The sequence below is a fragment of the Heterocephalus glaber genome, unplaced genomic scaffold (assembly GCF_053883595.1).
Source record: "Heterocephalus glaber isolate CG9 unplaced genomic scaffold, H.glaber_assembly_v1.0 deba00000071, whole genome shotgun sequence".
Lineage (NCBI taxonomy): Eukaryota > Metazoa > Chordata > Mammalia > Rodentia > Bathyergidae > Heterocephalus > Heterocephalus glaber.
The window spans coordinates 37,263,418-37,289,710 of record NW_028258137.1 but is presented as its reverse complement, the minus strand read 5'-3'; the positions used below and the strand labels follow the sequence as shown (position 1 = coordinate 37,289,710).

Here is a 26,293-nt window from a genome sequence, read left to right as displayed (position 1 = left end):
ATGTTGCCATCTGCATTGCTTATAAAAGCAAAAAATTAGGAAAACTTGAAGCAATGAAAAACAGAAGAAGGTTTAAGTTTATAATGTACACACAGTATATTATGCAACCACTAAAATATGTTTTGATGACTTTTTAATGCCATAGAAAAAAAGCTCACAATACAAACACAGAAGATTCAGGATATACAAGTATGGGTTCAGTGTGATGCCCGGATGTAAGCATATCTAATTAACATATTTATTTTCCTGATGAATAACACAGTTTAAAAACAATCCCAGATAGAAGGTAGCACTTGAAGTCAACAGTATCCTAAATGATGCATACCTGTAATCCAGCTACGGGGGGGAGATCACTAGTACCAGAAGTCTGAGGAAACATAGGCAACAGCTGGTCTCAAAAAACAAAACAAAACAGACAAAATACCCCAGGATTTAAAAGAGGTTATCTCGAGAAATGTGTGGTTGTCATTATTATCAACATAATAAATTATCTCTGAGTCAAGTATCAACTCAAAGAAGGATATTGAGAAGACATCTGGTAAAATTCAGGGCTCATCTCTTACAAAATATCTAGAAAAACTAGAAATAGAAGGATTCTATAATGAGATGCTCTCTCAAACCATCACCCAATATCATTTTTTTGGTGTGAAAGGAGAGCTTTGCTCTTAAAAGTAGGATGAATGAATACAATTAGGATTTTTACACTCTTCTGACAGTTTCTACCTATTCAGTAAGAGAAACAAATAAGGGTCCAGTTATAAGAATACAGAAATAGAATTGTTGTCTATGACAATAAGATCAGAGAATTGACTGAAATATTAGAATTAATGAGTGGCCCCCAGCCAACTCTGTACGTGGATTCCACACCTGGGCCATATCAGACCATCAGCTCCCAGCTGGCTCTGCATTTTGGTTCCCCTCAGTGCAGGGCCACAGAGGCACTAACCAACTGACCAACCTGGCCAGCAGTGCTAATCCCAAGAAAAGCCTATGGCTGTTGTAAACTGCAAAAACAGCACAGGGTCTTACCCTGAGTGACTCCTTCACAGCGGGATAGAGGTGGAGAAGAAACCGGTAGAGCACCCACCATATTGCCAGAGAGAGTTTAACCAGGCGCCATTTTAGGAATGAGTTAACAGTGTGGGACTGAGCCACAGAATAGCTACACTACAGCTTCACTCCAGGATTTTGAGTGTTGCCCTACCATAGTGACCGGGTGAGAGAGAGGTGGGGAGACAGGTGAGGAGAGGGTGCAGGCTAGATTTAGACACCCTGAGAAGTTCACCCTCAGGCCAGGAAGGACACAGGGCCCACACTGTGTGTGGGAGGGCCAGGCCCAGCAGGTGTGGTTTTCCCAAGCAGCTGGATCTGAAGCCTAGTCGCCTGCTTGAGCCCCAACTTGGCTATGTCCAGTGGAGTCTGGTGGTCTTATGTTTCCCCATTTACCAGTATGAACAAGGATGTGCCCAGTTGCCGCAGTCTGGGTTATGTGGTGAAGAGGCCTCTGGAGCAGGGCGAGGCACCTTACAAACCTACAGGCTCTAAAGCTGGGCAGAGAGGACTGTGATTTCCTGCATTCCAAGACTGCAGGTCCTCTCAGGAAACCACTCACTTGGAAATATAGAGGAAATTTTTTTAGACCCATTTTTTTTTCTCCTTTCTTGGTTGTGTGTGTGTGTGTGTGTGTGTGTGTGTGTGTGTGTGTGTGTGTGTATGTTTAGAGGTGCCCCTTCACTATTTTTCTTTCTTTGTTTCTCTTTTAATTATTTTCCCTTTATTTTTTTTCATTTAGCTTGCCCTGCTTTTTCTTTTATTTTCTTGTTCAGTCTTTTTTCTCCTTTTTCTTGTTTATTCTTTTCTGTTACTTTTATCTAATACTAGTAATTTCCTTTTACTACTTAATAGGACCCTTTATTTCACTTTTCTCACTTCCTTCTCACCTTTTATTGCTTTTTAAATTTTTACATGTTTTCATGCTCCTGTTCACCATTCCTTTTATCTTTACTAATACAACTGTTAAGTTTTATGAATCTTTAGATTGTTAACTCTGTGCTATTACTGTTGAATACTATTCTATTGTGAGTGGAGGTAAAGTTGTTCCATTTAGTAAATATTTACTATAGGTCTAAATTTGGTTTGTCATAGGGTTTGTGTTATAATCACTGATCTTTTTTCCATGGGTAAGGGTGGTACATTACTGGTTCTTTGTTGTGAAAGTATCTAATTTCCCCATCGATTTTGAAAGATAATTTTGCTGGATACAACAGTCTAGGTTGGAAGTTATTTTCTTTTAGGGCTTGAAATACTTCACTCCAGGCTCTCCTTGATTTGAGGGTTTGTGTTGAGAAATCTGCTGTGATGCTGATGGGCTTTCCTTTGTAGGTGATTTGTTTCTTTTCTCTCACTGCCTGTAGAATTTTGTTCTTCTGTTGGGTTTCTGGGATCTTGACTATTATATGTCTAGGTGTAGATTTTTTTTGGTCATGGCTAGTTGGAGTTCTATATGCTTCACTTATCTGTATGTCCAATTCTCGACCTCTGTCTGGGAAGTTTTCTATTATTACTTCTGAGAACAGTTTTTTTTAATGTCAATTGTACTTTCTCCTGTTTTTTCATGGACTCCTATCAGTCTTATATTATTCTTCTTTGCATCATCTAGCTGCTGTTGGATTGATTTCTCATGGTCCCTTACTACCTTTAAGAAATCTCTGTTTTCATGGTCCTTAATCGCAATCCTGTCTTCTATATCTGATATTCTGTCTTCAGATTCTCTTAGTCTGCTCTGCAGGCTTTCAATGGAGTTTTTAATCTCCTGAATATCTGTTTGAATCTTTTTCATGGATTCCACTTCTTTCTTATGTTGGGCGATCATGTTTTCCATGTCTTTCTTATGTTGGGCATTCATGGCTTTCAGCATATTTCTGATCTCATCTATTTTCTTATCCGTTTCTGCTCTAGAGCCTCTAATCATGTCTTTCACTCTGCTCACCATCTCTGTATTTATCTGGGATATTATTTCTGCTTTGAATTTTTCTAGAGCCTCCTGCATCTGCTTTGTTACTTCCTGTGCTATCAGTTCAGGGTGTCCAGGTGGTACATTACTGGTTCTAAGGGTATGTCAATATCCAGTTTGTCTTTGATGCTATTATTGTTGCTGATTTTATTACTCTAGCAAAGGTGACACAGTGATTGCTATCTGTTGGCTTTCTCTGTGTGGCAAAATCTGGATTGCTTTGGGGTCATTAACAATACTACAGCCCATTCCAAAGAACTGGGCACTGAGCCAAATGCACTGCAGCCTCCCCTCCCAAATAAACAGAGGTGGGACAGAGGCAAAGGCCCGAGGGCACTGCTGAAAAGTAGACACGAAAGAGGTCTCCATACTAGGAGCAAAGTCTTCCACTATAATCTACTTGCAATTTTCAGCACAGAAAACAAAGAAACAAACAAAAAATTAGAACCATGAGAAGACAAGTCAAAAGAATGCCTTCCTAAACTCCCAACTCCCCAAAGCTGATCCATGGGGCATCAAGAGGGAGGAAATAAAAAACCACACAGCCAATTTGAAAAGATAACAGAGGAGATTTAAAAAAGAGATCAATGGGCCAGGGAGCCCAAGGTCCTGAGTTGGATCCCTGGTGCCAAAAAAACAAACAAATAAAAGAGATCAAGGGCTGGGGATTTAGCTCAGTGGTGCCGCTGCCTGCCTTGCAAGTGCAAGGTCCCGAGTTCAATCTCTGGTACCAAAAAAACAAACCAAAACAAAACAAAAAAAAGAAATCAATAAAGTGCTTGGCTAGTTAAATGAGAATAAAACTAAGCAGTTAATGATTCTAATAAACAAAACAATCAGCAAATCTACAGAAATGGCTGGCTGAGCTAAACAAAGCCATGCAGGACATGAATCTCTAGAATAGAAAAGAATTAAAGTCCATGAAAAGGGAACAAATGAAACCCAGGAGATTAAAGATACTATTGAAAGCACAGGCAGCAAAAGTGACCAGTATGAGAATAAATGTCAGAACCAGAAGACAGGACTGGTATTGGTGGTAAGTTAATGAGAGACACCTTAAAAACAAAAAAGAAAATATGAAAAATGGATACAACAGCTGCTATATGATGCAAAGAAGGCTAATCTAATATTAATTGGAATTAGTGAAAAATCAGAAGACAGCAAAATGGAACAAAAAAATCTGTTTACAGAAATAATAACAGAAAAATTTCGAAATATGGAAAAAGAATTTACTGTACAGATAAATGAGGCATATAGAATCCCAAATAGCCATGATTGGGGCTGGGGATGTAGCTCAGCAGTGCAGGGCCTGCCTGGCAAGCATGAGGCCCTGAGTTCGATTTCCATAACTAAGAAAAGAAAAAAAAAGACCAAATAGCCATGATTAGAAATGAACTCCACAACACATCATAGTCAAAATCCCAGAAGTCCAACAGAAGAACAGAATTTTAAAAGCTGTTGAAGAAAAGCAACAGATCATTTATAAAGGAAAACTCATGAGAAATACAGCAGACCTCAACACAAACCTTAAAGGCCAGGAGAGCTTGGAGTGAAGTGTTTCATTCAAGCTCTAAAAGAAAACAACTTCCAACACAGATTGATATATCCTACAAAACTTGAGAGATGCAAATGAGAACAACACTGAGATTCCACCTCACCCCAGAAAGAATGGCTGCCATCGTGAAATCAACCAATAACCAATGCTGGTGGGGCTGTGGGGAAAGAGGAACACTGCTCCACTGCTGGTGGGAGTGTAGACTGGTGCAACCACTGTGGAAATCAGTATGGAGATACCTCAAAGAACTAGGACTGAAAGTCCCATTTGACCCAGCTATTTCTCTGCTGGTTATCACCCCCAAAGAATTAAAAGAATCATACCACAGTGATATGTGTGCACCCATGTTCATAGCAGCACAATCGTGATAGCTAAAGCTTGGAAACAGCCCAAATGCCCATCAACTGGTGACTGGATAAAGAAAATGTGTTTTAAAGAAAAAAATAAAATGGAGTATTACTCAGCCATAAAGAATGAGAAACTAGAGACATTTATAGCTAAATGGATGCACATTGAGGTGATACTCTTAAGTGAAATAAATAGGACACATGTGTAAATACTGAATAGTTTCTCTAGTGTGAGAAACCGAAAGTGTAAATAAGGACTAAAAGGTATAATAGATAATGTGAAATAGGAAGAAAAGGGGCAAAGGGGAAGGGGAAATGGGAGGGGTAGGGAAAAGAAAGAAGGGAATGGAATTAATATGAGAAAAAGAAAAAATGGAAACAAAGTCTTTGTAGATAGTGAGGGGTAGAGGGGTTGAAGGGAGGGCAGGGGAATGGGGAAAAAATAAGAACCAAGATGGATTACATAAAGGTACAAATTTCCAATTATGAATGTCCTTATATTGTATACCTTAAATGTACCAATATAATTAATAAAAAAATTTATTAAAAAAAAATTTAGAGGGCAGGGGATTTAGCTCAGTGGTTCCAGCGCCTGCCTTGAAAGCGCAAGGTCCCGAGTTCGATCTCTGGTACCAAAATAAATAAATAAATAAATAAAAATTAAAAAAAAAAATTGAGAGGGCCAGGGATTTAGCTCAGTTGTTCTGCCATCTGCCTCGCAGGTGCAAGGTCCTGAGTTCAATCCCCAGGACCAAAAAAAAAGAAAAAAAAAATTTGAGAGAGAGAGAAAAACAAGATATTTCCATGATAAAGAACACCTAAAGAAATCTATGACCACCAAACTACCACTGCAAAAAATTTTCAAGGAAATCCTGAAAAGAGATAATGAAGCTAACAATGCCAAAAGGTCCAATACAATGACTACACCAGGTAGGGGGAACAGTTAAGTAGAAGGGAAAGAAAGGGAATCAGCAACAGGAAAATAATGCAATAACAGGAGTAAGCCAGTATCTTTCAGTAAAAACTCAATGTGAATGGAGTTCCTAAAAAAAAAAGACACAGACTGGCAGAATGGATCCACAAACAAAATCTAATGGTATGCTGTATAGAAGATACACATTTAACCCCAAAAGAAATTTATAGACTAAAACTCAAAGAATGGAAAACAATATTCTATGCAACAGGAACTCAAAAATAAGCAGGAGTGGCTATTGTATTTTCAGACAAAATGAACTTTATGCCAAAACTGGTCAGAAAAAGCAAAGAAGGGCACTACATATTGGTTAAAGGGAATAATTCAACAGGAAGAGGTAACAATTATAAATGTACATGCACCAAACAACGGCATATTCAACTTCATGAAACAAACACTACTGGACATAAAAGACCGGATAAGTATCAATACAAGTATAGTGGAGGACCTCAAAATCCCACTGTTACAAATGAACAGGTCAACTAGACAAAAAGTCTACAAAGAAATATCAGAGTTGAACCAAACCTCTGAACAAATGGACCTAATAGATATCTACAGTGTTCCATTCAACAACAGCATACACATTCTTCTCAGCAGCACACAGAACTTTCTCTAAAACAGACCACATACTAGCCATTAAAGCATGCTTAAGTAAATGCAAAAGAATCATAACTGAGATGGGGATTTAGCTCAGTGGTGCTGTGCCTGTCTGGCAAGTGGAAGGTTCTGAGTTTGATTCCCGGTACTGGAAAAAAAAATTTTTAAATGTAATAATACCATGCATATTATCAGATAATAGTGCAATAAACCTAGAATTGTGTATAATAATCCTGAGTAATAACAGCAAAGCAGGCGGCATCACAGTCCTGTACTTGAAGTTATATCACTAAGCTAACAGTGATAAAAACAGCATGGTACTGGCTCAAAAACAGACATGTAGATCACTAGGGGAAGCAGAAACAACCCCAGGCAATTCATCTATTTGATCCTTGACAAAGGAGCCAAAAACATATACTGGAGGAAAGACAGCCTCTTTAATAAATAGTGCTAAGAAAATTGGTTATCCATATACATAAGATTGAATTCAGACCCATATCTCTCACCATTTACTAAACTAGAATCAAAATAGATCAAAGATCTGAATGTGAAAAAAGAAACAATCTGCTGGAAAATAAAATAGCTAAAACTCTTGATGATGTAACTACAGGCAAGGATTTTCTGAATAGAACCCTAGTGGCACAAGAGATAATATCAAGAATCAACAATAGGATCAAATCAAATTAAAGAGCTTCTGCACAACAAAGCAAACAACCAACAGAGTGAAGAGACAACCTACAGAATCGGAAAAAATATTTGCCAACTATTCCTAGGACAAAGGACTACCATCTAGAATATATAAAGAACTCAAAAAATTGGACCCCCCCGAAATTTAAAGACCCAATAAAAAATGGGCAACTGAAATGAATAGATACTTAAGAATAAGAAGAAGTACAAATGGCCAAGAAATACACGAAAAAATGTTCAATATTGCTGGCCATTAAGAGAAATGTAAATTAAAACAATGCTGAGATTCCATCCCACCCCAGAAAGAATGGCTGTAATCGAGAAATCAACCAATAGCAAATGCTGCCCAGGCTGCAGAGGAAAAAGGAACCCTTATGCACTGTTGGTGGGAATGTAAACTAACACAACCACTATGGAAATCAGTATGGCAATTCCTCAAAAAAGTAAAACTAGAAATTTCATTTGACCCACATATTCCCCTACTAGTTAATTTTCCAAAAGAGTTAAAGACATTATATTATAGTGATTCATGCATACTCACGTTTATAACAGCACAATTCAAAACAGCTAAGTCTTGGACACAGCTTGTATGCCTATCAACAGATGTATGGATAAAGCATTTACACAAAATGGAGTATTACACTGCCATAAAGAAGGATGAACTTGAGTCATTTGTAGGAAAATGGATACACCTTGAGACAGTAATGTTAAATGAAATAAATCACAAGCTTAAATACTGCATGGTTTCTTTTATGTGATAAATCCAAAATAGAAATAAAGAGCAAAATAAGACATAGATGTAGGAAACAGGGAGAGCTTTTTCAACTGAGAAGAGAATGAAGAGATGGAGGGAGGAGAGGGAAAGGGGTGAAATAAAGAATTAAGATGCATCACGGACATGAACCAACTCCCCACAATGGATGCAATCATGTAATGCAAACATGTACTGAGAAAAATAAAAACTGAAAAATCCCTACTTAATAATCTTGAAGAAAGTTTTATTGGGAGATTCCCAAAATAAGTCATTCGGTGTCATTACCTGTTCTTTTTTTTGTTTTGTTTTGGTACCAGGGATCGAACTCGGGTCCTTGCACTTGCACAGCAGGCGGCGAAACCACTGAGCTACATCCCCAGCCCAACCTGTTCTTTTAATTAGTGCTTCATTACTCAAGAGGGTTCAGAACCAAAAGGTATTTTCTTACAAGTTGTCTTTCCCCCAGCATTATTACTACTACTGATTTTACAGTTTATTCCTTTTTAGCATGGCTGATTTCCTCTAGGGAAATGCCAACTTCCCTAATGTAAACTTCCCAAATGTAAAGCTTTGTGGTTATTTAAAAGAAATACCCACCGAAAACTTTTTGCTTACATATTAAACTATATATTGACATAAATACAGGTTGGTTTTGATTGCGTGTTGTTTTTAACTGACACATAAAATGGATATACATTCATGGTGCACAGTATGATATTTTGATATAAAATGTCCAACTCAAGCTAACCAGCCCATGCATCACCGCACATACTTACTACTTTTCCAAGTGAGAACAACTTAAAATACACTCTTAGTGATTTTCAAGTATCCAATACATTGTTATTAATTCATGTCATCATGATAAACAATAAATCTCTTAAACTTATTCTTCCAGGACTGGGTAATTTGAATCCCAGCTGACTGACTTTAGGCTATTTATATAACTGTAGTGCATTCTATTCATTTATTTTTGAAAAGCAGATGAATGTACCTAGCTCAAACATTTTTATGAGGATGCAGTCACATAATTATTGCCTAGCACGGTGTTTGACAAATACTAGGAGCATAATAAATATGATTTTAAAACAAGCTATATACTTTCTAAGCTTCCACTTCTCTGCATTTCCCTATACAGTTGCTTATGTTGAACTTAACCCCCATTCAGTTCAACCTCATAGTATAGTTGGCCCACAGGTGTTCATGTGTGCTATTCCAGGCTATAATTCCGGGGAGGAGGCATTTCCTTGACCCACACAGCTACAGAGCTCCTAGTCCAGTCCATTCTCCTCCTTTCAGATGCCCAGCACGAAAGGAGAGAAGAAAAAAGAAGAGAAGAGGGAGGGAGGAAGGTGATGTTGGTTAGAATGATAAATGCACTGTGTACTCGAGCAGCGAAATTGTATTTCACTATGTCTTAAATTTAATACAGTCTTGTTGCGGCAGAAGATATGCTGCATTAGTACAGAGAGCTCCACCAACAGGTATAAATCAGTCTACATTAAGGAGAAGCCAAAAATAACCCACAATCAGTCCGTCCACATTTAATGAACTCTCACTAGGTACTTACATGATTGTGGGGTTCTGGCTCTTAGTCCCACAGCTGAAGAGTAAAGAAACGTGGACATACTGAAACGGGAGAGCTCCGTGTACGTCAAAGTCAAGTCACACAGACTTATGGTTCCTGTAGTAGCAACAGTAGCTCTCCCTTGCTCTATAATATTATTTTGTTTTAGCGTGTATGGTCTGGAGTCCGGGACTTTGTTTATGTGCAGTGCTGTGGAATTACATTTGCCAGGAGAAAAACTATATTTATTTAATTTTGTATTATATATACAAAACAAGTATAATTTTCCTAAATGCCTACTTAGAAAGCTTAAGCTTATAATAATTTTAATATCATGTTAATCATCTGAGTCTTTATAATGAGAAGATACTTTAAAGGTGGGATCTAATAAAACCCTCCATTAAATATAATTAAATGCAAAAAGATAGGAAGAAGCCAGATAAATGTTTAGGAAAAGGTAGGGTTTATGGGGGAAAAAAAATGGGCTTTAAAACCATGAGCAACTCTGTATTACAATGACACATGAATATCGATGTTTACAGTAGAAGAATTCAAAATCGCTAAATCTTAGAAGCAGCCTACATGGCCATCAACAGATGAATGGATAAAGAAAATGTGGTGTGTACCCACAGTGGAGTACTACTCTGTCATAAAGAAGGACGACCCTGGGCCATCTGTAGGACCATGGAGGCATCTGAAGACCACACTGCTAAGTGAAATAAACCAGACACAGTAGGTTAAATGTTACATGGTTTCTCTTACATGAGAAACCCAAATTATAAACAAAGGGCAAAACAGAAGGTAGTAGGATGTAGAGAGAGAAATTTCTCAACTGGAAGGGGACTAAGAGATGGTGGAAGAGGGGAGGGGCAGAGGAGAAACAAAAGGAATTAAGATGTGTTATGTCCGCGTCCCGGCTCCCCACAAGGAACGTAAATATTACGTAGGCCGAGCACTGCAAGACAGAGGCCACTGTGTGGCACGAGCAAGGGAAAGAGCAACACCCACCCGGCAGAGCGCAGCTTCTGCCCAACTTGGGGCACTGTGCACTCACACGCAGTTGACCCATCATACATCGGACACCACGAGGCTGGGGAGGGCATTCAGGCAGGAGCTGTGCTAGTGAGGAGACCGGATGGGCCAGCTGAGTGGTCAGGACAGGTCCTTGAGTGAGGACCTGGAAGAAAATCTGGGTTTGGCTTGTGCCTGGCTTTGAATGCCGAGACCAGCAGCTTAGACGTGGGGAGAGGGCCCCTGGATGGGTGAGACCTAAAGGCAGTGAGCAGGAAGATGACATAGGCAGGAGTCGGAGAAGCCAGCATGGAAACCACTACAGTGTTCTCTGGGATGTCATGATTACTAATACGATTTAAAAGATCGACCATGCATGCGAATTCTTGCCCAAGCGTGGGACCTTCTTGGCACCTTCTCCTTCACCTCATGTGACCACCTGGGTCATTACAGGGGTCCCCGCAAAAGCCATACCAGCTGGCTTTTGGAACCGTAAAGCAGAGAGGGATCACAACCCACTTACCCATCGCTGCACTCCCTGCCATCCCAGGCACCCACAGGCGACCATGGTCTGAGAACAGTAATGGAAAATTCCAGAAACAAGCAGCTCATAGATTTTTACATAACACCTATTGTAGAATATTGTTATAATTGTTCTTTTATTAGTATTAGTTGTTCCTAATGTCTTACTGTGCCTAATTCACAAATTAAATGATTACAGGCACATTCATACAGGAAAACATATATACTGTGTTGTTTTCCCTACACAGTTTGGTGCTATCTTGTTTCCAGGGCTCCTTCAAGGGGGTTCTGGTACATGAACCGCAGATGACGGTGGATACGGTATTGCAGGGCGCAGCCCATGGTCGGGCAGACTTTGTGAAATAAACATTAGCTGCATCGGAGGAGCAAAGCCAGCCCCCTTCTGCGCTGTCTTCATGACCTTGTGAACGCAGCATTGCCTAGGAGTGAGGGCACCTCATTCTCTCCACAACCTGGGTCACAGGTCCTATCATCCACGCTCACAGACCCCCGTACTAATGTGCCCAATGCCATAGTGCTGGGAATGATGGAGCCGGAATCATACCCAGGGGTCTAACTCAGGACATGTGCTCTTGACACTGTACGGTTATGCATCCCACCCACTCTTCCCAACAACCCAGGAAGTAGCTAAGATGATGCTTATTTGTTTATCGAATATTTTGAGTCCTTACCTTCTGGGTCCCATCCCACACAATGAATTTCCAAGTAACGGATGAGCCACAATCCCTGACCTCAAGGACTTAAGTCTACAGAGCAAGACAGCTGAGTAAATCCACACTTACTAAGGAAAACTAGAAACTCTAAGCCTAATTAAATAACTTATCCAAGCACACAGCCAGTATGGAAGGTGATTAAACCAAGACTTACATGCTATTCTTACATCTGCAAGCATAATGCTTAGTCCAGGTAACGATGTTACTTCTTTTTCAGGCCTATTAACCAAAAGTTAAAATTTAAAAAACCCAACACTATCAAAACTAGAACCATCTAGTCTAGACAAACTTTTACAGAGTCTGATCTTATAAGAAGAAAATGTCAAGTTAGAGGCTGTGACTCTGAGGTACAGTCATACAGACTACCTATGCCAATAAACCACATACTGGTCCAATAGTAGAAAAACACGTCACTTCAAACGTGAACCGTCCTGTCATCAGGAAATATTTGTGTTAAAGTTATTTTATACACTTTGGGCAAATCTTTCACACTGGACTACTTCTCAGGGAAACCCAGAGAAACCCTTGTGGGCTAAGAAGCTGAAGGTGGCCCTAATCAATTCAGTTCCACAGTAATTATACTATATTTCACTGGGTGTGGTGGCACACACCTGTAATCCCAGCACTTAGGAGGCTGAAACAGGAGGATTGCAGTGAGTTCAAATTCAGCATGAACTATACAGTGAGACCCTGTTTCAAAAAAACAAACAAAACAAAATAACCTGCATTTCATTTTTCCTTCCTCCTTCACTACATAAGAGTATCACCCCACCTGCTGAACTGCTCGTAAGGTTTGTCTTACCAGGCCTGGACAATGGTTGCAGCTATCTGGTGTGAACCACTGTTTGAACATGATGTCCACTGCCCCTCACGGCCCACGTGTAGTCGGCAACATCATGTTCAGAAAGGACCACGGATTAAGTCACCGCCCACTCTGGTGCTTGAACATGGCACTCAGGCCCACACTAGTAGCAGATCTTTTCTCTCCTTTTCTATTCCTCCAAAGCGTCTTGAGGGAGGCCAAGCACACGGAGTGTAAACAGCTCACCACTTCCGTGGGACCTGAACTGATCACAGTGGCCTCCCTGCCCTAGGTAGCTCCTCTCCCAGCCCGGCAAAGTGGCGGATTTCAGGAAGAGAGGTTTGATCACAGGGAGCTGCCTGGCCCCAGTGTGCCATGTGTGAGCCCAACACAGGAGGGGCCAGGTCCAACCCACCTGACCAAGGACAAGGACCAGAGTTCACCAGCATCATTTCAACATTTAATTTCTGTTCAACAATACTCGTTTGTAAACTATTTCAAGATCATTACATTGTCCTTGCCAGGGGCAGCAGTCATGGGATGAGGGCTTCAGGGAAGTCTTGCTCTGCTTCCCCAGTCTCCACCCTGGGCGTCCGGCCCCTCTGAACCACAGTGGCCTCCAAACTGCAGCTCAGGATCCGAGGGCGGAGCACATTCTCCAAGACCCCAACTCCTCACCATGACCCCCTGTTCCCACAGCCCATGTATCATTCTCCATGCTGTTTCCTTGTTTATTGTAGGCCCTTGTTTCTGACAGAATGTAAAGCTCTCTCCGGGCAGAATCACCATCCACCTTGTTCACTGCCCTCTCACCAACACTCCACCCCAATAGTGTCTGCACACAGTAATGCCTTAGCGGCACACTTGTTGGGCGCTGGAATGAGTGAAAAAATGGCAAAGGACAGTCAGAATCAGGACATCCCACGAAGCCTGCTAAAGTTCCTAGAAGCTCACTATTGCTCAATTAAGGAAGCAGCCTACATGTCCATCAACAGGTAAATAGATAAAGAAAATGTGTTTTATCTACACAATGGAGTCCTACTCTGCCATAAAGAAGGACAAATGGGAGTCTTTTTAGGAAAATGGATTATCGCTGTGACTATAACGCTGTTTCTTATATGAGAGACCCAAAATATAAATACTTGAAAGAGCAAAATAAAAGTGAGGTGGTAGGAAACAGGGAGGTAGACTCCGTGGAGAGGGGAAGGGAAGCTGGGGATGGAGAGAGACAGGAAGGCTGGGAGAAGGGAAGTAGGAAGTAAAAACAATCAAGATGTGGCATGTGTGTTCCCCAAGATGAATGTAATTATGTATAAGATACACTGATCAAAAGACAAAGCAGCTGGCAGACAGCCGTCTTGTGGGGCTCCCTTTCTGAGGGCATTTCAGCCAAGGCATCATCACTGCAGGCTGTAGCTTCTTTGTTCAGTCACTTTCCCCTTCGACATGTGGTTTCTCCTGATCTCACAAGGCTGGGCTCAGCTGTCACTGCCTCTGGAAAGGCCGGGCCCCATCCAGCCTGGCTGCTCTCCCTTCTGGGTGGCCCCACACACCCTGCGATTCTGTTGTTAAACTACCCCACCCTGGGAACCGTGCACACGTCTGTCACTCCACTACACCGAGCAAGTGAGGCTTCTCGCAGACACTCCTTGGCACCCATAAGTGTTTTCTGGAAAGCACTGGACATGTGAGCTGGAGGAGCCTGTATTTCTCCTTTTTTGTAATACACAAATTGACATTTTGGCCCCACTGGATAAGTGGGCCCTTGTTGGTATAGCAACCAAATGAGAAACTGGTCAGTCCCTAACACCAAAGATAAGCCACAGTCTTCCAGCTTCAGACAGGGACCCATGGCCTTCGTGTGTCCACTTCCCTGACAGTGTTGCCTGCCATACCCAGGAAGCTACCCAACCAGGGGAGCGCAACAGAGTCAGCTGGGAGCTTTATAAAAAGTCTGCTGGTGTGGTGCACATCTGTAATCCCAGCACTCTGGGAAGCTGAGGCAGGAAGCTCACAAGTTCAAGCCCAGCTTGGGCAATTTAGTGACTCAGTGAGAACTTATCTCAAAGTAAAAAATAAAATGAAAAGGGCTGGGGGTGTAGCTCAGTGCAAAGGCCCTGGGTTCAATCTCCAAGACTTAAAAATCAAGTTTGCTGTCTGGGTCCTTTCCCATCCCCAGAAATTCAGATTTAATTGCTGTAGGGTGCAGCTCCATTTCCATAGCCCTTCAGGTAACTTTACAGTGCAGCCAGGGTCGAAAACCTCACCCCCGCCTTGCCTGCCACCCCTGTGGGCTTGTGGTGCTGTCCAAGGTAGTAGCTCACCCAGACCTTTTGCCCGAGCTTGCCATGTGCAAGGGTGGGCGTCTGTCTGTTTATAGGATCAAGTGGAAGGGCACAAGCCACATAGTTTACTGGGCTGGGAGAAATTACACCATCTTGTTCAATCTACAACTGCACTGTCCAACAGCCACCCAAGGTGAGTACAATTTGAAGCGATCAAATGTAAAAATTCAGTCCGTAAGGAGTCCTCTAGAGAGCAGGCAACGTCAGCTTTAAGGCCAGGTAGTCTCTGACCCCCTTACTTGGCTCCTCATGGTGGTATAGAGCAGTCACAGGTAATACCTAAACAGGACGTGGCTGGGCTCCAGTACAATGTATCTACAGTACTGTAGTTTGCTGGCCCCTGCCCTAAGAAGATCACATGCCCTAAGACTGAGAAAAATGCATAATATAATTTCTGCACAGTGACAATGACTTAAGGGGAAAGAGAAGGCAAATATGCATCAAGCAAGTCAACCCAGAGCCAGATGAAGCTGAAGTGAGCCTTGAGGTTTAGCATCAGAGTCAGGTTAAGTCTGCCTGGATAAACACTCTGTCAGTAGGAATGTAAAATATTCATAGACTAAAAGCCGAATGGAGTCCAATCCTTCTGTGATAGGTGTAGTCATGCCAAGACTTTACGAAATAAATTGTGTGACTTCCAAAGGCTTTTTCTAGCTCTTAGATGCTCAGGAGGGGAGCAGTTACCATGCAGAACAATCATCTTTAACTTCCCATGTGAAAAAATGAGTTAAACCCTGTGTTATGAATAAGAAGGAAATAACAATGAGGAAAAAGTTATGCTGAGCCTGAGACCATTGTAGGGGCTTCACAAATACTATCCAACAGTTCATAAAGACCAACTTTTCTTCCCTTTTTTCCTCTTGAGACAGGATCTTGCTATGTAGCTCAGGCTGGACTAGAACTCATGCCAATCTTCCAGCCTCAGCCTCGAGTGCTGGGACTACACACATCTGCCACCATGGTCAGCTCAAGAGCATTTCTGAACAGCCATGCTTGTGGGTTGTTTTTTTTTTGGTACCAGAGATCGAACTCAGGACCTTGTGCTTGCAAGGCAGGCACAGTGCCACTGAGCTAAATCCCTGGCCCCATGCTTGTGGTTCTTAAGCGGACATTGTTCTGGGTCAGTGGCCTGATTGTAACAGAATACTGTGTGTCCCTATCTGATCATAACTGTATCCTTTCTCCAAATCAGTTCATGGAAAATTTTTGTCTTTACCTTTACATGCATCCAACCAAAATTTCAGTATGAAGTTCCAACCAATTCCTTTTCATATAGATTCATTTTATGCCACATAAAGCTAAAATTAAAATGGAGAAACCCCAATCAAAATGTCACAGGAGAGATAATCAGCCTTCTTAGGAACAACTGTATCAGCTGCCAAAATTACAAGGAGATAAATATGGTACTTTTGAACACTGTACTGTCATTGACAAGACTGGAAATTTTTTTCAAAATGTCATACTTTTGAGGTCCAGGGTGCTGTGATGACATAATACCCTAAAGGAAGGAGCACTGTATCCCTTAATGCAATACTCCTGCTACTGCAGCTAGGTGTATTTTAGCTGTTATGCTTCTATGTAAAGATACTTTAGTTTCAGTGAAACCAGGATTTAGAAATTCTAGGTGATACAGTTTCAATACAAACTCCAGGACAGTTAACATTACTGATTCCTTCTAATTTTAATTTATAAATACTCCTATTTCAGCAATATTTCTATTTGGATTGTTTTACAGGGATATCAACATTTTAAATCAATATTTTGTCACTCATGAATTAATAGCTGAAAAATAATTTAAAAGACTTTTATTAGCTAGCACAGTTTTAAAAAATATTAACACCCATTTGAGCTGATGCAGTCAGTTTTAATTTATGTTTCAAAACTCCCAATTCATGTCACTTGAAATATTTCTTTGGCAGCTAAATCATCATAAACATTTAAAAAATCCCAGAAATCTACTTTGTTAAAAGCAAAATGTTTGATGAATAGGAAGGCTATGCTATTTTTGGAGACATTTATGTTTACATTTAGTTTCATTATAATTGTCTCAGAGCTAAATAACATCATTTAAAATGTAGGCTAATTTCCTCTACTGCCATAGTTAAGCACAATTACTTCTTAAGCCTTGTCTACAGTTGTCTAAAAGTATTTCATGATTTTCCATGCTTCTCAGTGACAGTTCTCCTGGCCCCTTTGATGTACGGTGTCCAAAGAGATGGAAGATTCTGCAGCCTGGACCAACATCTGAGTATGTGAAATATTTTCAATGTGTCAGACAGCCTCTGAGGTTTTTAGAGAAGGAAATAAGTGTGACAGCAAATTGTGACCTCTTCCAATCTACCTGACAGAGGATAAGGGATCACTTGTATTTAGTTTGACCTTTAAAGAAAAACTGAAACCTACTTCCAAAATGAAATTAGTTTTACTTTCTAGATTGCAGTGGGGACGGGGTGGGGGAAGATGTCCAGCTTCAATTTTAAGACATTTCATTTTATATTAAATTCTTAAGGCAATATTGTTATTTGTTCATTCATTCATTTTGTTGTTGGTAGCCATGGTGTTGGTCCTGAACGTCAAACCCAGAGCTTCATGAATGCCAGAAAGTGACCTTCCACTGAGCTAGACCCCCAGCTATTAGTTCTAATTTACCTTATTGAAATATGTCATGGGTCAATTACAGGCAGGAAGTTATTCTGAAAAGGCAAATATTTCAGTAAAAAGTGGGGACTAGGAGGTACAGCATTATCTCTTAGAGCCCTTGTCACTCTTTGCTACAAATCAGCATGCAGAAGTTAGGAAGTGGCTAGGAGGGAAGGAAGACAATACTGCAGGCACAGCTGGTCAGTGGGCTCCAGGCCATTCATTTTTCTTTGGGCACCAGGCTGCCTTTCGAAGGGCAGGAGCCTGCAGAGACCAAGCTGCAGCAGCGAGCTCTGTTCCAGGCTCAATGCACAATGACTCCCCTCTCACCCACCAGGCGTCATGTTACACAGAACAGAAGTGCTGTCAGCTTATTTCTGCACTTAAGCAATGCTATGCAAGGTCTGAGCGTCACAAGCCTGCAGACCCCATCTGTGTGATGCTATCATGTTGCAATATTTGATGTGGGGTGGTTGAACATGTGATCTCTCCTGTGCACTGCTTGCATTCAGATTCCGCCTCCAGTACCGCCTGGGATGTAGTCCTGCAGGATAATGGCAATGCCTAAATCCAAGGACTGCTGTGAGAACCAGTACATAGGAGGGCACTCAGCATGGAGCACTTGGCCAGCACCACTCACTGCCAGCCACTACCTGTCTTAAGTCAATGTTTCCCGAAGTGGGTCCCAGCCTAGTTTCATAGGCAATGCCCTAGTATACAAATATACACTTACATAATACAACACAGCTAATGAACATGCATATATAATGCTGCCTGTATAGAGACAGAGGTGTGCAGACAGGATTTAAGTCCAGAGGCCCTGTTTCTTTAGTGCTCATAACCACAACTGTCCACTGCCCTGTGGCTTCATTTCTGTTATACATGAAGGAACCAAAAACGTCATCAAACACTAGTAACCTTCAATAGGAAGAAAGATGCACAGAGACCACTTCTATTGCACATTCTGTTTCATAAGAAAAATACTGATCCCACCCTGTTAAACTGATTTCAAGACCCAAGGCCTGCATTTTGAAAAGTACTATGGCATTGTATGAAGAATTTTTTAGAAAATACCAACGAAGATAAAAAGCTAAATATACCTATTTCACTTCCAAGGCCTTACCATACTATGGGAACTTATGGAGTGTTTCCTAAATTTATTCAAGCCCCCTTCACCTGTGGTGTGGACAGTAATTCGGGAAACATCACGCTAAAGGCGTTAATACCTTTAAGGCAGGGACCATGTTAGAGTAATTTTAACCTGTATCGTAACTAGTATATCAAACACATTTGACAAATTTCTAAATAACTGAGGCAGAGTCCCTTCCAGGGGAGGGGAACCTCCTGGACCAGAACTGTGCCCTGGAGAGGCATCTGAGCTCCCCCACTGGGTGACAAGGGTCACCTGCCCAAGAAACACACGAGGTAGAGTCCTGTGAAACAGTCTCATTCAACACGTGTCCCTCTACATGGTCAAAATACCGGCCTTCCTCAAAGCAAATTAATTTCAAAATGGAAACCTGGTAGATACTATATCAAATTCCATTTTAATAGCTTTACTAAAAATAATGGCAGGTTACGTTTTAAAATGGATTTGGTAACCCACAGGCTGGGCTGAGCAAGGGGATCTGGGTTTGAGACTCCAGGGAAAGAAACCAGACAAGAAAGGCCCAGGAAAGCAAGGAAAATACCTTCGGCTGTCCCTGAGTCAGAGGTGCCCAGGTGCTCAGCTTTTCACAAGGTCTCTGAGGCTGTCAGCGGATGAGCGGTCTGCTGAGCAACCAGCTACTTCCTTTCTTTCTCCCAATCTCCCCTCCCCACCTTGAAAAATGGAAAAGTACAGAAAGCAACTTTAATAATACGTGATCTCTACAGTGTGTACCAAAGAGCAAATACTGCTCAAGTTCATGAACATGAGGCTTACTTTTCTCTTGTTGCTGACACAAAACACCGGACACTCAAAGTTAAAGGAGGAAGGTTTATTTAGCTCACAGTTGTGAAGGTTTCAGTCCATAATCCTCTGGCTGCAAGGCAAGGTGGCTTGGCATAAAGGCAACAGTTCATGGCAGACAGAAAGTAGAAAAGCAACAAGGGAAATGTAACAGCATCTTTCTGCCACTTTTATCCTATCTAGACTATTGGGATTAAGGCAATGCCAAGCCAATCAGTGTAGTGGTTTAGTAATCACATAACCTTAATCCCAGCATCACACATTCTAGATCCACCCACCTCTGAAAAAGCCACCCATGACCACATGAGTCTTTGGGAGGACATCTAGACCTAAACCGTAACAGGCTAAGGAGCCAAACCACACCAGGGGATGCTTATTTTTGCAGACATGGAAATCAGAAAGGGAAACCCCATGTTTGAAGAGCTGAATTGAATGTCAGCGTAAAGCATCTTCTTCAGAGTAAGTGCTTTCCATAGAACAGGATAACTGAGTCAAATCTCAGTTCCCACTATTGTCAATGCCATTTTCTATTTCCTTCTAATTAAGGGATAATTGCCATCTAGTGCTGCAGGAAATGGGTGGAGGGAATTTAGAGTGGCATTGTGCAGTAGGATAGACACGAACCCCATGTGGCCATTTAAATTAATTAAAGCTCCATAAAATTTAAAATTCAGTTCCTCAGTTGCACCAGCCATGTTTCAAGTGTTCAGTAGCCCCATGTGATACATGACTATGGTAACAGATTATAGGACATTGTCATCACTGCAGAAAATTCTGTTGGACAGCACTGATCTATTATAGATGCTAAAAAGGAAATTGTTCATTTCTCACTTGGTAAAGGAGCTTCAAGCCCTACCTACCAGACTCTCCTTGACTTGGGGCAGTGTGAGAGTGAATTTGGAGGTAATTAGCAAAAACTCCATTATCATCTCAAAATAGCATTTCAACTGCCTGTCTAAAAATCTCTTGAAAATCTCTTGAAATCTCCACAAGTCCTTTTTAAAAGTCCAAATGTATCAGGAAATGATGTCTGGTGATAACTTGCTAACATTCCAATCATTTATGAGCTAGACTGAAAACGATTAGAACAATAACTGAGAAAAAAATTATAAAGATATATGACCCTATAGGCTCTGGAAAAAAAGTTTAGAGATAAGTAGGGGCACACTTTTGCTTTATCCTTAAGATAGGAAAAGACTTGTTACACACCTTGGTCTAGTCTCTCTGTGAACTTTTATGAATTCACAGCCAGATGCGGTAACACGTAGGCTTGTAGCATGTTTGAGGGATTTAGCACAAATCTCATTCGGGCCTCGAAAGAACCTAATTACAGCTGTAGTACTAATTTTAAGTGCTGTCGATTTTTCTCAGGAAGGGGAAGACTGCCAGGTAGCACATTATCTTGTCAGTGTTTGTCTTGCTTAATTGGTTACTGAAGTGATCCCAAAAGGCCCGACTGCAGGACACCAAATGGCTAAGATTGCAGGGGCCAAGGGGCCTTTCCTTTCCCTGACTCCAGGTTGCCTTGCCACTCCGGCCCCTGTACTGCAGCGGTGTGGGCCACCAGAGAAACAAAGCATAGAGCAGTGTCTTCCCTCTCAACAATCACAAGGCTGGCCACCTGACACAAAAATAACCCTACAAGGTTGTCATACACATGGCATTGGTAGCTCTGTAACAAAGCTAAATACAGGGCATTATAATGCTCATGCCCAAAAATTAAATCCACAGAGCAAATAATCTCCCTCCCAAAGCAATTTATAGAAGGGATCTCATGAGAAATACATAAACTAAGCAACTGCTATCAAGATATTGTAAAGCCAATTTTAAAAATCCAGATTACATTCAGCTAATGGCAGATAATACACAGGCATTTTTCAAACACTTTAATATGCTTGCTCAATGTCATAACATCGGTCAGTTTTCATTATTGTTAGCAAAACTTCACTCTTTTATTTATCATGTCCAGTTTGTTAGCTTCCAACTTGGGGTGCTTGCAAAACATTTATTTAAAAATGTATAAATAAAGGACACATCATTTAAGTTTCTATGTTTATGCCTCGAAGATTAAACTCACATTTCTAGTTCATTATGAGATGACAGCTATAGTTAATCTGGGAAATAGTGTCTCCAAGAGACAGGCAAGAAAAAGTTTAGTATTTAAAACATGAGAGCTGAAACTGTACAATTCTTTGATCTGCAAATATCACATATATGAACCCAACAATTTTTCTTGAAATAGAAAACTTTCTAAGTAGGTCAGCTTATTAACTGCTGCTGTGGAATTTATACATCCACATTTGCCTACCCTTTGAACTGCAGCCCGGAAAAGAGTTACGGTCCTGCATTATTAAAATCTGTCTTCGATTCAAACAGAGAATGGAAGAAGTAGAAACTAATATTGCCCTTTAGTTAGAACATTGTAACAGATCCAAGAGCTGTTTTGTTCTGTGCTGGTTCTAACAGGACCACACATTAGGAAGTCAGAAAGAGACCCTCGGCTTCTACCTGGACTATGCTGTCACAATCGTGGCCAGGACAAACCTGAGCAGGGCAGTGTTCGAGATATAATAAAATGATGTAGGGAAGAGGGAGGACGGAGAAGAAAGAGTAGGGCAAAAAAGCGCATGCATTTTAAAATGTGGAAACCCTTTTTCCCTTCCATTTATTTAAGGAGGGTAAAACCACTAAACAAGAACTGTTTCCATCACCAAATCCTATCACAGTTGTCACCGAAGAGAGGACCCGAGCCCTCGGTACCCATTGCCGTGGCCTCAGGATCGCCAGAGCCCCGTTCCGAGCGCCCCGGAGAGAGCGGCTCAGTGTACGGACCCGGGAGCAAGTTGCGCCTCCTTCCAGACGCCCGTCAAGCCCCAGCGGGCGCGGAGCGGCCGGGGACCAGGAGGTCTCGTCTCCCCGCAGCAGAGGGCTGGGCGGCCGGCGGGGACACCTGTCACGGGGCGGCGCGGCAATGCGGTGGCGGCGGGGACCGAGCTCCAGGGCGCGCGAGGGGCTGGGGCTGAGGCTCGGCGGCGGCGACGCGCTTGGGAGCTCGAGCCCGAGAGCCTGGGGACCCGGGGACCCGGGGACTTCGGGGACCTGAAGACCTGGGGCAGGGCCGGAGCCAAGGGGTGGGGGTGCCCCGCAGTCCCGCGCCCCGTCCCACTCCGGGCAGGAAGCCCCTTGGCTGCCCGGCGGCCTGGGCGGAGGAGCGGGGAGAGAAGGGGGCGAGAAGGGAGGAGGAGACAAGCGGAGGGGGAGGGGGAAAGGGGCGACAGGGGCGCCGCGCCTACCTGCTCGGCGTGGGCCCGCGGTCGCCTGGTGGGGCCGGGACCGGCGGTGGCAGCGGCGGCGCGGGAGTCGCTTCCTCCAGGAAGGGGTGGGACCCACCGCCCGTCCGCCCCCGCCCCACCCCGGGGTCCCCACCGCTCGAGCACAGCCCCCCCCGCGCCCCGCCCGGGGCCCGTAATCACCCGGGCCGGAGCCGCCGTGCAAGCGAGGGCCGCTGGCTTCCCAGCCCGGCGGACGCGCTCCCAGCGCTGCTGGCCTCCAGGGGCGGGACGGGATCCGGATCCTCCGCAGGGGGTTGCTCGGTGCTGTTCCGCGATGACCTCGGGGCCGGCTCGCCTCTGCCGCACACCCCCGGGGCTCGCACAAAGCAGCTGGAACTCAGTCCCACGCCCGTGCCCGGCGCCAGGTTGGCAAACGCGGGACCCTGGCGTGAGCGCGGCGACCAGGCCGCCTCCCCGCTCGCGCCTGCTGGCTCGGCTCCGCCGCCTGGGTCTCGTCTCGAGTCCTATAAACCAGTATCTATTGGCCCACCCCAGGACCCGGTCTCCCGGGACACCAAGGCAGTGACCTCTACAGCGTCGTGCAGCGAGGGCATTTTTATCACAGCTCCGGGTCAATTTAGGCTCCAGGCGCAGCTTCCTGGCTGCCTTCGTCTGACCACCACATTTGGGGGGCTGCCGAGCCACACCTGTCTTCTTTAAGCTATTGCCACTTTAAAGCACACGTGTGGAAGAGGCCCCTCCAACTCAAGCCAGTCACATTCTCCAACATTCGCATTCAACATTCGCCCGCCCCATAACCGCCCCCCCCCCCACGCTCGTGAACACTGCACCGATTTCTCATTACCCTTCCCTTCTAGCTACTGGGCTGTTAGCTTCTTGAGGCCAGGGATCTGACCTCCTGTTTTCTTTACTTTAGTGAGGAGAACTGTTGTTTATCCCATTAAAACAGAAAAAAACAAAAACCTAATCCTGCTCTAGAATCCCCTGACTACTGTACTTGCTGGATTTTGTTTGGGTCAGCCGACTGAGTATTTTAGTGAGGAGAGTAAACTTGGCTTTCATCAGACTCCCAAAGACGCCTGTGACTTGAGGCCTACCATGAATACCAACTCTGATGATGCCCCTGTTCCCTGTCCCCATGCCACTACTTTAATTAGATATTTTTGCCATTGCTAAAGGAGCCTTCTAGCTGGACCTCCTTTCAATTCTGAATTAGTGGTCGGTCCCTTCCAACTGTCTGCTCTTCAGAATCAGCAATGGGGGCTTAAATACAAATGCCTAGGTTCCCTTCAGGGCTCCCATGTCAGAGCCTGAGTGGGGTGGGGTGGACCAGGACATGAGTATTTTCATGAAGAACCATACATGTCTCACAGGCCCATGACAGCCACTGTCTTTCTTGGAAATAGAGTCCCAATTTGTAAAATCCTCTTCCTTTTTCTTTTTTCGGTGAAAGGACTGAGAAACCTTGCACCATGTTTCATTTACGTGAATATTTTCATTTTCCCTTCCAGCCACTGTTGCTTAAGAAACCAACTTGAGTTTATGAGGCCAGCAGGCTCAGTGCCACTTGTCAGCAGCACTAAATCACAGCTACTTTCACCTCCAAAATGTCTGTCCAAATCAACTAGAAGAGTGACATGAATTACATTCCTGACAGCAATATCCTCAGCTAGGAACAGTATGTTAAAATGCTACCCATGAAGAATACTTGGTTGTTGCCATATGCAGTGTCTGTTATGAGATACATTGAATATATCCTGCTACATTATCTAGAGTTCAAGAGAACTGAAGACAAAATATAAGCTTATCTGTGCTTGTCTTTATTTTATCGATCTTGGTATTACATTCATTAAAACCTGTTGTCCACTATGTACTCAAAAGTACGTTGGATATTTTGAATCATATGGGCTGTAAGTAAGATCAAAATACTATTCCAGAACTGGTTTCCTTCTTTTTTTTAAATGCATATAAAGATTCACCTTGTACTATTTTTAAATTTATTTTTAGTTTTTACTTTTTTTTTTGAGACAGGGTCTCACTATGTAGTCCAGGCTGGCCTTGAACTTGCAGTGATCCTCCTGCCTCAGCCTCCTGAGTGCTGGGATTACAGGCATGTGCCACCACACTTAGCTTACCTTGAACTTTTAAATGATGTATTGCGTGTTGACAGTGTCCCAGAATGCTTCAGGATGCCATGGAAGGGCCAAGCACAGGGTTAGAAACAGCAAGGAAGAAATAAGCCTTCAGGCCTGGAGACCCATGCCAGCTATGGCTCTGTGAAGTAGGACAGACATCAGTGTTCAGGGACGCCTTCCCCCATCAGACCACAACAAGCCATTGAGATTTCCACACCACATTGCTGGACCTGTCAATCAGCACAAGAGTTCATCCATCTGAGTAGAGGTGGTGGTTTTTCTAAGTGAATCTGTTATCTAACTAAAATCACCTCAGAACATTTAGAATTACAAAGAGATTTTAGAATCTTGCTCATTTTCTCTCGGGCAGACAATTTTTCGCTGTTTATGAGTCAAATCAATTCCCTTATTCATTTGAAGAAAAAAAAAAACAGAGTTGAGAAGATAATCCTCCCCTGGACTCTGGAAATCCCTGCTGCAGTTCAGGCTCCAATGAGTCCCATTAAAAATCCCTTTATAGCCAAGTTGTTGCCAACCTTATCCAACAGGAAGTAATTTGGGTAGCCTCTGAGAAACAACAAAACCATACAGTTTATTGAAATGGCTGATCTTTATCAAAATCTACCTGTTAAAGAAAACTTTGCGGGGGCAATTGAGAAGAGACCAGGAGTACCTGTGGAACAGGAAGTCAAATGGGAGCTATTACATTACTCCCACTTTGACAGAGCTCCAGGTAATAGCGTCAGTCCCTCTCACATTCCAGAAATGGAGCTGGATCACCACATGGGACATGGGAAGCAGTGTTCCTTCAACCTGTCACTCACTCTGTGGTGTAAAGCGGGGCCGACCAGGTTGGTGTGTTTAGAGAGGGTCATGCCCAGCTCTGTACCCACAGCAGGGGACACAGGGCCGTCTCCTCTCCCCTCACATCCAGTGAGAGGAACTTCAGAGAGCCCCATGTCCCCGAAGTTTAGGAACACCATGGATTGGTGTGGGCTTGTGCCTGAGGAATCAACATTGGCAAAAGTGGCCTTAACATCCAGTCAAAACTGTGGTGAGGGAAATGCTTTACACCCAGAGAAGACAAATCTAAAAGAGAGGCTTCACTGGGGAGGACCACTCTGAAAGGCAGACACCTCAGCAGGAAGAAACCAGAAGTTTGCCTCCGATACCCGCAGTTCCAGAGAAGAATCTGAAGCAACCAGTCAGAGGCCAAATGAACTTGCCCATGCTAAGGGAACAAATGGATGCCGAGAGATTACCCAGCAGGGTGGGGCGGTGAGCTCTGTTCTAACAAACCCACAAAAGCACCTGTGAGAGATGGAAATACTGGCCGCTGGCAGAGGTAACCATGGTACCTAGAGCCACGC

The 26,293-nt window shown here is 43.0% G+C and overlaps 1 protein-coding gene across 5 annotated transcripts in view; it reads right to left on the bottom strand.

Moving 5' to 3' along the window:
* Positions 1 to 23,555, bottom strand: part of Tmem150c (transmembrane protein 150C) — a 72,445-nt gene extending 48,890 nt beyond the window's left edge. The window contains exon 1 of one of the 5 annotated variants that reach the window (XM_004847969.4): positions 22,969 to 23,555. The gene's annotated coding sequence lies outside the window, so the exon portion shown is untranslated. Of the gene's footprint in view, positions 1 to 22,788; positions 22,878 to 22,968 lie in introns of those variants that run through there. The other 4 variants (XM_087207114.1, XM_004847970.4, XM_087207100.1 and 1 more) reach the window with 4 other exon arrangements.
* Positions 23,556 to 26,293: the final 2,738 nt, after the last annotated feature.